Source organism: Arachis hypogaea, chromosome 14, assembly GCF_003086295.3.
Source record: "Arachis hypogaea cultivar Tifrunner chromosome 14, arahy.Tifrunner.gnm2.J5K5, whole genome shotgun sequence".
Lineage (NCBI taxonomy): Eukaryota > Viridiplantae > Streptophyta > Magnoliopsida > Fabales > Fabaceae > Arachis > Arachis hypogaea.
The window spans coordinates 67,240,728-67,252,754 of record NC_092049.1 but is presented as its reverse complement, the minus strand read 5'-3'; the positions used below and the strand labels follow the sequence as shown (position 1 = coordinate 67,252,754).

General features: G+C 40.0%; 1 non-coding gene across 1 annotated transcript; it reads right to left on the bottom strand.

Annotated features, from left to right (window-relative positions):
- Window positions 1–4,784: 4,784 nt before the first annotated feature.
- On the bottom strand, window positions 4,785–4,891 carry LOC112745148 (small nucleolar RNA R71). The gene has a single exon (XR_003173091.1). It is a non-coding gene; the product is annotated as a small nucleolar RNA R71 (small nucleolar RNA).
- Between the last annotated feature and the right edge of the window lie 7,136 nt (window positions 4,892–12,027).

The window sequence follows — 12,027 nt, the reverse complement described above, 5'->3', positions numbered from 1 at the left end:
TCAGAGGAACGAAAGCATCTCTATTCGCTTATCTGAAATTCTCACCAATGAATTACATAAGTATTTCTATCCCTATTCTATTAATTATTATTCGAAAACACCATTATCAATTTATATCAATTTATATCAATTTATATCTCCGTGGGATTCGACCCTTACTCACGTAAGGTATTACTTGGACGACCCAGTGCACTTGCTGGTTAGTTACACGGAGTTGTGAACCATGGTCTTGGCATCATGTTTTTGGCGCCATTTCCAGGGAAAGAAAGAGCAATGAATTTTACATAATTAAAGTGTAATCACGATTCCGCGTACCATTGCTACACGTATGGTGACGCGTACGTGCACTGTACGCGAACGCGTCGTTGCTGCCATATGATCCACTTAAAGCAATACGTGGCCAGCGAATTCTAAAGCCTTGTGGGCCCAATCCAACTCATTTCTGATGCAATTTAAGCAAAGGATTGAAGGGGAATCAAGACAAGTTTTACATACTTTCACACATTAGTTTAGTTTAGTTTAATTTTTGGAGGGAAAGTTAGTTTCAGAGAGAGAAGCTCTCACTTCTCTCTAGGATTAGGATTAGGTTTATATCTAGATCTACTTCTTCTTCTTCTCTCTTAATTTTCCTATTTCATCCTTAATTATTCTCTTGTAATTGTAGCATTCTACTTCTCTTGTAATTCCTTTGCATTGTTAGTTGTAGCTTATGAACTTTCTTTTGTAGATCTGCATTTCTTCTTCAATGCAATTGGTAAGTTCTTTCTTGTTTCATAATTGTTTTGCCTTTCTATTGTTAATCTCTTGCTTTTTTAGTTGTAGATTCCTTTAATTCTCGCAATTCTCTACTTTTATGTTGATGCACTTTTGTTCTTTCTTTTTCCTTTTAATGCAATTTATGTTTTCATGTTCCTTTTATTGTTCAATTGAATTGTTGTTGTTCAATTCCTTGCATTTGAATAGTGTAGATTTACTCTCCTTGCAACTTTACTATGCTTTCCTTTTATGACTTCCAAGTGTTTGATAAAATGCTTGGAAGGATTTTAGAATGGATTTTGTTTGTCTTGGCTTGGGAAGGTAACTTAGGAACTCTTGAGTTACTAATGTCAAAGTGATTGACGATTGGGAGCCATTAACTCTAGATCTCACCAATTGAATTGGTGGAGAACTAGGACTTATGGACTTGGATTGACATAGCTCATTTGACTTTCCTTTATTAGTTAGAGGATGACTTAATGGGGTTGATCCTTGCCAATTCTCATGTTGTGGTTAGTGATTACTGATTAGGATAGAGATCCTTGACCACCAAACCTTGCCAAGACCTTTTTAGTTGTTAGTTTATTTTCATTGCCATTTACATTTTATGTCTAATACCTCAAAAACCCCAAAATACAACTCATAACCAATAACAAGACACTTTGTTGCAATTCCTAGGGAGAACGACCCGAGGTTCAATACTTCGGTTTATAGATTTTAGGGATTTGTTACTTGTGACAAACAAATTTTTGTATGAAATGATTAGTGTTGGTTTAGAAACTATATTGCAATGAGCTTTCATTTGTGAATTCTAAACCACACGAAAGTCCGTTCATCACGTTGATGCCAGGGCATTTTGGCCAGTTTCACTGACCTTTTCTTTATGGTTTAAGGGTAGTTTCATGCACTTTCTTAGGAAATAAGCAAGTTTTGGGTAGAATTTCACTTACATCTTGATTCAAGCTAACATTGTGATTTTTATATGAATTCATGAGAATTATGCATGAATTGAATGACAAATTGGATGATGCATGTCTCATAACTTGGACTAGAACTTTGATGCACATTATTGCTTGATTTCAGGACAAAGGAAGCAAGGAAGAACCACGTTAGCAGCCACGTTAGTCTAACTAACGTGTCCTCTAACGTGGAAGGGGAGCTAGCTTGCAACGTTAATGAGAAAAGTAATCGCCAATAACATCCTCGACGCCATCATAGCCCACGTTAATTGCCACGTTAACTACATTAACGTGGTAGTTAACATGGAAGAAGAAAATGAAGCCAATGTTAGTGACACTCACCTTTGTCACTAACGTTGGACCAAGCTCATATTGGCCACGTTAAGAGCCACGTTAACTCAGTTAATGTGGACTCTAACGTGGGAAAAAAAAGAATGACCAACGTTAGTGACACTCACCTTTATCACTAACGTTGAGCTAAGCCACTTTGAGCCACGTTAGTTGCCACGTTAACTCAGTTAACGTGGACTCTAACGTGGAGGGAGCAAAGAATCGCCAACGTTAGTAACACTCACCTTTGTCACTAACGTTGGGATGAGCCACTATGAGCCACGTTAACTCCCAAGTTAACTACATTAACATGGAAGCTAACGTGAGTAAAAGGGATAATGAGCCAACGTTAGTGACACTCACCTTTGTCACTAACGTTGGAGATGGCTAGCAATACCACGTTAGAAGTCACGTTAACCTAGTTAACGTGAACTCTAACGTGGGAAGTAGGGGCATTTTGGAACGTTAGTGACAAAGATAAGTGTCACTAACATTCTCGAAGATGTGGCAAGCCTACGTTAAAGGTCACGTTAGCCACACTAACGTGAACTCTAACATAGGGAGAAAGGAGGATTCTCAACGTTATTGGAAAAAGTAAGTCCTAATAACGTGTGCAAAGGACCAAGAGGCAACGTTAGTGGTCACGTTGGTGCCACTAACGTTGAAGTTAACGTGGACCATTCTTGGGTTAGAAACGTTAGTGAAAAAGGTGATTGTCACTGACGTTCTCAACCCACACTTTCACTTAATGTTAACGCCACTAACGTCCTAAGCTAGAATCCCTGCCTACTTCACACTTTCTCTCTGCAAGTAAAGCTAAGCCCACTGAAGAAGATAACTGCTTCAACTCAAGATCCAAAGGCCCATATCCAAGACTTGAAGAGCCAACTAGAAGATCAGAAGAGTAGTATAAATAGGGAGAGCTTTGAACTAGAAAAGTAGCTTTTGGCATTATTAGAATTACTTTTCTGTATTTTACTTTCTCTGCAACTTCTAGTTTAACTTTCAGAATGTACTCTCCATCTATGCTTTTCATTCCCAGAGCTATGAACAACTAAACCCGTTTTATTGGGTTAGGGAGCTCTGTTGTAATTTGATGGATCAATAATAGTTTTCATTATTCTTCTTCTTTCTTTTCTCTTGATTTTACTAGAAAGCTTTCAATCTTCATCCAATTGAGTAGTTATCTTGGAAAAGAAGCTACTCATAATTGGATCTCTTCTGAACCTTGGAAAAAGGGATGAAGAGATCATGCTAGAAATGCTTTCTCATGTTGGACCAAATTGGGGTTTGGGCGGATATGGTGACATATAATTCTCCCAATACTTTGATTTGGAAATACATGTGGTATAATCAGTGACCACACTTCATCTCTTCTCATGAGCAATTAGACCAAGGAATTGGCTATTGATATGATTTGAGAGATTGAATTACCAAGGAATTGGAATTCAATCACTTAAGATTGCCAAGGAGATCAATGAATGCATTGATTGAGGAAGAGATGAAAATGAACTTGATCCGGAGAATGCAACATCTCCTAAGCCCAATGAATTCTCCATTTCTGATCTTACCCATTCTCTTTACTTTCTACTATTTACTTTCATGTTAAACTCCCCTTCCCCCTTTAAGATTCTGCAATTTACCTTCCGTCATTTATTTTCTGCAATTTACTTTCCCACCATTTAATTTCCTGCAATTCTCAACCCAATTTCTGCTTAGCTCAACTAGAACATTCTTCCAATTAAAGTTGCTTGACCAATCAATCCCTGTGGGATTCGACCTCACTCTATTATGAGTTATTACTTGACGACAATTCGGTATACTTGCCGAAGGGAAATTTGTTGAGAGACAAGTTTCCATACATCAAGTTTATGGCGCCGTTGCCGGGGATTGATTTTGTATCAACAATGATTAAATTGGTGGATAACTAGATTGAGCATTTGTTTTTATTTTGTTTGATTTAAGTTCATTTGAGTAATTTACTTTCTGTTTAGTTATTTTCTTCCCTTTCCCCTACCCATTTTTCTTAGTTGTTTACAATTCAGTCACCAACCCACTAACTGTTTGATATATTGCATCACTCACACTAACAGCATTTCTGTAGAAATTACTATCTGCATCTATCTTTCTTAATTTTGCCTTGTTGGTTGTATGACAGGTAGAAGAAGCAGGGCTTCAACTTCCTTTGATTCTGAACTTGAGAGGACCTTCCTTAGATTAAAGAGGGAAGCAAGAGGAAAGAGAGTAGTTGGTGCTGAGGAAGAGGAGGAGTACTTTGAACCAGATATGGATGAGAATATGGAGAACCATCATGAAGAAGAGGCTCACAACCATGGCCGAGAAGGTCCAGCACATCAGGCTGGGCAAGAGAGAAGAGTTCTGGGTTCTTACATCAATCCAAACCCAGGAAACTATGGAAGTAGCATCCAACGGCCAACTATACATGCCAACAACTTTGAACTAAAGCCACAGATCATCACCCTTGTTCAGAACAATTGTTCATTCGGAGGAAGTGTCCAAGAAGACCCCAATCAACATCTAACCACCTTCCTGAGGATATGCGATACTGTGAAGTCTAATGGTGTTCATCCTAACACTTATAGATTACTTCTGTTCCCTTTCTCACTCAAGGACAAAGCATCTAAATGGCTGGAATCCTTTCCAAAGGAGAGTTTAGCAACCTGGGAAGATGTGGTGAACAAATTCTTGGCAAGATTCTATCCTGCTCAACGGATCAACAGGTTGAGAGCTGAGGTACAAACCTTTAGGCAGCAAGATGGTGAGACTCTATATGAAGCATGGGAGAGGTTTAAGGACCTGACAAGAAGATGCCCGCCGGATATGTTCAATGAATGGGTGCAGTTGCACATTTTCTATGAAGGTCTTTCATATGAATCAAAGAAAGCAGTAGACCACTCATCCGGGGGATCTCTGAACAAGAAGAAGACCATTGAAGAAGCCATAGATGTCATTGAGACTGTAGCTGAGAATGACTATTTCTATGCTTCTGAAAGAGGCAACACTAGAGGAGTGATGGAGCTGAACAACGTGGATGCACTGCTAGCTCAAAACAAGATGATTACCAAGCAATTAGCTGACCTCACCAAGAAGATGGAGAGGAATCAAGTAGCAGCAATCACCACTTCAGCAGCAACTCAAGAAGGAGTGAATGAAGAGGCAGAGGGTGATCAGGAACAGGCCAACTACATTGGAAATTCACCTAGGCAGCACCATGACCCATACACCAAAACATATAATCCTGGTTGGAGGAACCACCCAAACTTTGGGTGGGGAAATCAACAAGACCAAGGCCAAGATCAGAGACGCCATAACCCCAACAACAATGCAACTCACCAACATTCCACACAGAGATCATATCAGCACCCACCTAACAACACACCTCAACATCCATACCAAAGTCAAAATGGCCTTTCTCACCCCTCCAATCTCAACTCACCATCATCTGAAGATAGACTCTCCAGGATTGAAACCCTACTTGAAGGCATATGCAAGGAAATTCAAGATAACAAGGTGTTCAAAGAGGAGTTGCGAGCCAATATCAAGAATCAGGGAGACACCATCAAGAGGTTGGAATTTCAAGTGGGATACCTATCTGAGAAGATTCCCAAACCTACTGATAGCTTCCCAAGTGACACAGAGAAAAATCCGAGAGGTGAAGCAAAGAAAGTCAGATGGGAAGATTGCAAGATGGTTACTATAAGTGATAAGGAGACTGAGGAAGAGCTGAATAAACCATCAGAATAATCTGAAGATACATCAGCAGGAAAGCAGGAAGAGAATCCTCAGGAAACCACAATTATGCAGAAAGAGTTGCTGAGGCTCTATGCACCCTTTCCCCAATTACTAAATGGTGGTGTAGAGAAGAGAATATACTCAAGGTTTCTGGACATATTTGCATCCTTCCATGTAAACATACCATTCATCAAGGCTCTCTAACAAATGCCCTCATACATCAAGTATATGAAGGAGCTACTGACCAGGAAAAGCTCACTCAAGGGAGGACAAATCATAGTGATGAACAAGGAGTACAGTGCTCTCATTCAACCAGAGCTGCCTACAAAAAGAAAGGACCCAGGGAGTTTTCACATCCCCTGTGCCATAGGAGAAACAACTTTTGACAAAGGACCCTGTGATCTGGGAGCAAGCATCAACTTAATGCCTTTATCCCTTATGAAGAGGCTGCAAATTAATGAGCTGATGCCCACAGACGTAGTCATCAGGCTAGCGGACAAAACTCAAAAACAAGCAATTGGAGTGGTTGAAAACATGCTGGTGAAGGTTGGGAACTACTTCCTTCCCACAAACTTTGTCATACTGGAAATGGAAGAAAGTCACCTTCACCCAATCATATTGGGAAGACCATTCTTAGCTACAGCCAGAGCGCTCATAGATGTGGAGTGAGGAGAGCTAATACTGAGGATACATGACAAACAACTCACCTTCAACGTCTTCAAACCCTCACAAGAAGCAAGTCAGGAAGGCAAGGAACTAAGGGCAGAGCATGACAGAGCAATGGTGGGAGAAAAAAGCATTAAAGCACAAGCTGTACACCCTGGAATTCCTTTGGGTGATGAACAAGAGAATCAGCAGCTGTCACAGCTAAAGGAAACTCAAGTGGATCCAAAACCACCAGAATCATATGAGACCAGCAACAAAATCTTCCTAGGGAAAGAGACCACAAAGAGCAGGATAACAGCAAAAGAAACAAAGAAAAAAGTACCAATGAGATTGAGGAATAAAAAGATCCCTACAGAAGATTTCACTCCAGGGGATAAAGTGATCTCAGCTTACTTCCTAGATATCCCACCTCATCTCCCCACCATCCCATCTCAGTTACTTAAGGTTTTCACCATCAACAAAGTTCTCTCCCTAGAACATGTGGAGATCATTGATGAAGCCAATGGATATAGGTTTACTGCAAGAGGGTAACATCTGAAGCATTACCAACCACCATGACAAAGGCAGAACGTCAAGCTAGTGACACTAAAGAAGCGCTTCATGGGAGGCAACCCATGTTTTACATGCTTTTAAAAGTAGTTAATAAAGCAAGGTTCAGGGATTTCAACTCAACTTGACATGCACTTGAATGAATCCTTTTGTGCAACATATAGTGAGGAACAAGTTTGGTGTTCAAGGCACACTAAGAGAACATAAATGTAACCCATATCATGTCACTCTTAGGGGTCTTGAAAAAATCTTTTACACCACATGGCACCAAACTAAGTTTGGTGTTGCCAATGTTGCATACATGGATGTTGAGTAGTCAGTTGGTGTGCACTCATGAACAGCACTTAGTAGTTAGAAACAAAAACTTTAAAAAGTAGTTATTCTTTTAATTTTGCCACCACTTTCCACAAGTTTTCTTTTAATCATATTTCTTTTATTTTGTAGGAGAATTGGTGGGACAATTGAAGGGTTCGGCTACCACAAAAGGAGAGGACTATACACGTGTCTCCAAGGGGATTGCATTGGTAATTGTTGCCATGCAACATTGGAAGAAGAACAAGCTTGGAAACTGAACCAACACCATCATAAAGTTGATGATCCTTATGCTCATCCCATGCTAAACCCCATCCGTCCATCACACAACCACCCCATCTATCCATACCTTCCACCACCTTCACACATCAACTCCTACTCATGACATCATCAAGCTCCAAGAGGCAAAAGAGGAAGGAACCGGTGGAGAGCATTCCTTTCGATGAAAGGAGATTCAAAACGGCATTCCATGAACTCGAATTTGAACAAATAAAGCTCAAAAAGATACTGTCTGAGTTAACATTTCAACTTAATGAGGAAGAGTGCCCACAGATTCGAGAGAAGATTGAACAAAGGGTTTGACAAAGGCTCACGAACCCAGAAGCAAAGATAAATGCAAACCTCATCAAAGAGTTCTATGCAAATGTGGTCAGAGAAGACAAAACCAAGGCCCCCACCTTCAAAAGCTAAGTAAGAGGAAAAGAGGTGGACTTCAGCCCCAATGCGATAACAAGAACTCTTCAGCTGAAATCACCACATTTTGATGAGCCTAGTGATGAGCGGATAATTTATACGCTTTTTGGCATTGTTTTTAGTATATTTTTAGTATATTTTAATTAGTTTTTATTATATTTTTATTAGTTTTTATTTAAAAAATCACATTTCTGGACTTTACTATGAGTTTGTGTATTTTTCTGTAATTTTAGGTATTTTCTGGCTGAAATTGAGGGACCTGAGCAAAAATCTAATTCAGAGGCTGAAAAAGGACTGCAGATACTGTTGGATTCTGACCTCCCTGCACTCAAAGTGGATTTTCTGGAGCTACAGATACCCAATTGGTACGCTCTCAATTGCGTTGGAAGGTAGACATCCTGGGCTTTCCAGCAATATATAATAGTCCATACTTTTCCCGAGATTTGATGGCCCAAACTGGCGTTCCAAGTCAGCTCAAGAATTCTGGCGTTTAACTCCAAAACTGGCACAAAAACTGGAGTTAAACGCCCAAACTGGCACAAAAGCTGGCGTTTAACTCCAAGAAAAGTCTCTACACGAAAATGCTTCAATGCTCAGCCCAAGCACACACCAAGTGGGCCCGGAAGAAGATTTCTACATTAATTACCTATTTCTGTAACCCTAGGCTACTAGTTTTCTATAAATAGGACCTTTTTCTATTGTATTTTGATACATACTTTTCATCTATCTTTTTACTCAGACTTTGATAGACCTTTTCACATTTGGGGCTGGCCTCACGGCCATGCCTAGACCCTCTTGTTCTTATGTATTCTCAACGGTGGAGTTTCTACACACCATAGATTAAGGTGTGGAGCTCTGCTGTTCTTCATGAATTAATACAAAATACTATTGTTTTTCTATTCAACTCAAGTCTATTTCTTCTCCAAGATATTCATTCGTTCTTCAACTTGATGAATGTGATAATCCGTGACACTCATCATCATTCTTACCTATGAACATGTGCCTGACAACCACCTCTGTTCTACTAGCAATGGCCTAAATGCGTATCTCTTGGGTTTCTAATCTAAGATTGGAACCTTCGTGGTATAGGCTAGAATTATTGGCGGCCATTCCTGAGATTCGGAAAGTCTAAACCTTGTCTGTGGTATTCCGAGTAGGATCTAGGAAGGGATGACTGTGACGAGCTTCAAACTCGCGATTGTGGGGCGTGTGACAGACGCAAAAGGATCAATAGATCCTATTTCGACATGATCGAGAACCGACAGCTGATTAGCCGATGTTGTGACAGAGCATCAGGACCATTTTCACTGAGAGGACGGGATGTAGCCATTGACAACGGTGATGCCTAACATAAAGCTTGCCATGGAAAGGAGTATGAATGATTGGAAGAAGGCAATAGGAAAGCAGAGGTTCAAGGGGAACAAAGCATCTTCATACGCTTATATGAAATCCACCAATGAATTACATAAGTATCTCTATCTTTATTTTATATTTATTTTCATCACCTTAAACTCCATAACCATTTGAATCCGCCTGACTAAGATTTACAAGATGACCATAGCTTGCTTCAAGCTGACAATCTCCGTGGGATCGACCCTTACTCACGTAAGGTTTATTACTTCGACGACCCAGTGCACTTGCTGGTTAGTTGTGCGGAATTGTGACAAAGTGTGATTCACGTTTGAGAGCTCCAAGTCTTTGGCGTCTGATACCAGGGCATTTTGGCCAGTTTCACTGACCTTTTCCTTACTATTTTAGGGTAGTTTCATGCATTTTCTTAGGAAATAATCAAGTTTTGGGTAGAATTTCACTTACATCTTGATTTAAGCATACATTGAACACTTTATATGATTTCATGAGAATTTTGCATGAATTAGATGACAAATTGGATGATGCATGTCTCATGATGTGGATTAGAACTTTGATGCACTGTATTGCTTGATTTCAGGACAAAGGAAGCAAGAAAGAGCCACGTTGGCAGCCACGTTAGTCTAACTAACGTGACCACCAACGTGAAAGGGGAGCTAGCTTGCAACGTGGTATGCGAAATTGTTGTTCATTCTCTCCCTGGCAATGGCTCCAAAAACTGGTGCACAACACCATGGTCCAGACATAACTTCACAACTTCGCACAACTAACCAGCAAGTGCACTAGGTCGTCCAAGTAATAAAACCTTACGTGAGTAAGGGTCGATCCCACGGAGATTGTTGGTATGAAGCAAGCTATGGTCATCTTGTAAATCTCAGTCAGGCGGATATCAAATAGTTATGGAGTTTTCGAATATTAATAATAAATAAACAGAAAATAAAGATAGAAATACTTATGTAATTCATTGGTGGGAATTTCAGATAAGCATATAGAGATGCGTTCGTTCCTCTGAACCTCTGCTTTCCTGCTGTCTTCATCCAATCAATCCTACTCCTTTTCATGGCTGGCTTTATGTAAGGGCATCACCGTTGTCAATGGCTACATCCCATCCTCTTGTGAAAAAGGTCCAAATGCTCTGTCACGGCACGGCTAATCATCTGAGGTTCTCGATCATACTGGAATAGGATTCACCCTCCTTTTGCGTCTGTCACTACACCCAGCACTCGCGAGTTTGAAGTCCGTCACAGTAATTCAATCCCTGAATCCTACTCAGAATACCACAGACAAGGTTTAGACTTTCCGGATTCTCATGAATGCCGCCATCAATCTAACTTATACCACGAAGATTCTGATTAAGAGATCCAAGAGATACTCATTCAATCTAAGGTAGAACAGAAGTGGTTGTCAGGCACGCGTTCATAGAAAATGATGATGATTGTCACGTTCATCACATTCATGTTGGAGTACGAATGAATATCTTAGAAGTGGACTAAGTTGAATTGAATATAAAAACAGTAGTACTTTGCATTAATTCATGAGGAACAGCAGAGCTCCACACCTTAATCTATGGAGTGCAGAAACTCTACCGTTTGAAAATACATAAGTGATAATGGTCCAGGCATGGCCGAATGGCCAGCCCCCATGCAAGTCTAAGATAGCATAAAACTGATCAAAGATGTCTAATACAATAGTAAAAAGTCCTATTTATACTAAACTAGTTACTAGGGTTTACAGAAGTAAGTAATTGATGCATAAATCCACTTCCGGGGCCCACTTGGTGTGTGCTTGGGCTGAGCTTGAAGTTTACACGTGGAGAGGTCATTCTTGGAGTTGAACGCCAGTTTGTAACATATTTCTGGCGTTCAACTCTGGCTTGTGACGTGTTTCTGGCGTTTAACTCCAGACTGCAGCGTAGAACTGGCGTTCAACGCCCTTTTGCGTCATCTAAACTCGGCCAAAGTATGGAGTATTATGTATTGCTGAAAAGCCCTGGATGTCTACTTTCCAACGCAATTAGAAGCGCACCATTTTGAGTTCTATAGCTCCAGAAAAGCCACTTTGAGTGCAGAGAGATCAGAATCCAACAACATCAGCAGTCCTTCTTCAACCTCTGAATCTGATTTTTGCTCAAGTCCCTCAATTTCAGCCAGAAAATACCTGAAATCATAGAAAAACACACAAACTCATAGTAAAGTCCAGAAATGTGAATTTAACATAAAAACTAATGAAAACATCCCTAAAAGTAACTAGATTCTACTAAAAAATACTAAAAACAATGCCAAAAAGCGTATAAATTATCCGCTCATCACAACACCAAACTTAAATTGTTGCTTGTCCCCAAGAAACTGAAAATCAAATAGGATAAAAAGAAGAGAATATACTATAAATTCCAAAATATCAATGAAACATAGCTCCAATCAGATGAGCGAGACTTGTAGCTTTTTGCCTCTTGAATAGTTTTGGCATCTCACTTTATCCATTGAAGTTCAGAATGATTGGCATCTATAGGAACTCAGAGTTCAGATAGTGTTATTGATTCTCCTAGTTCAGTATGTTGATTCTTGAACACAGCTACTTTATGAGTCTTGGCCGTGGCCCTAAGTACTTTGTTTTCCAGTATTACCACCGGATACATAAATGC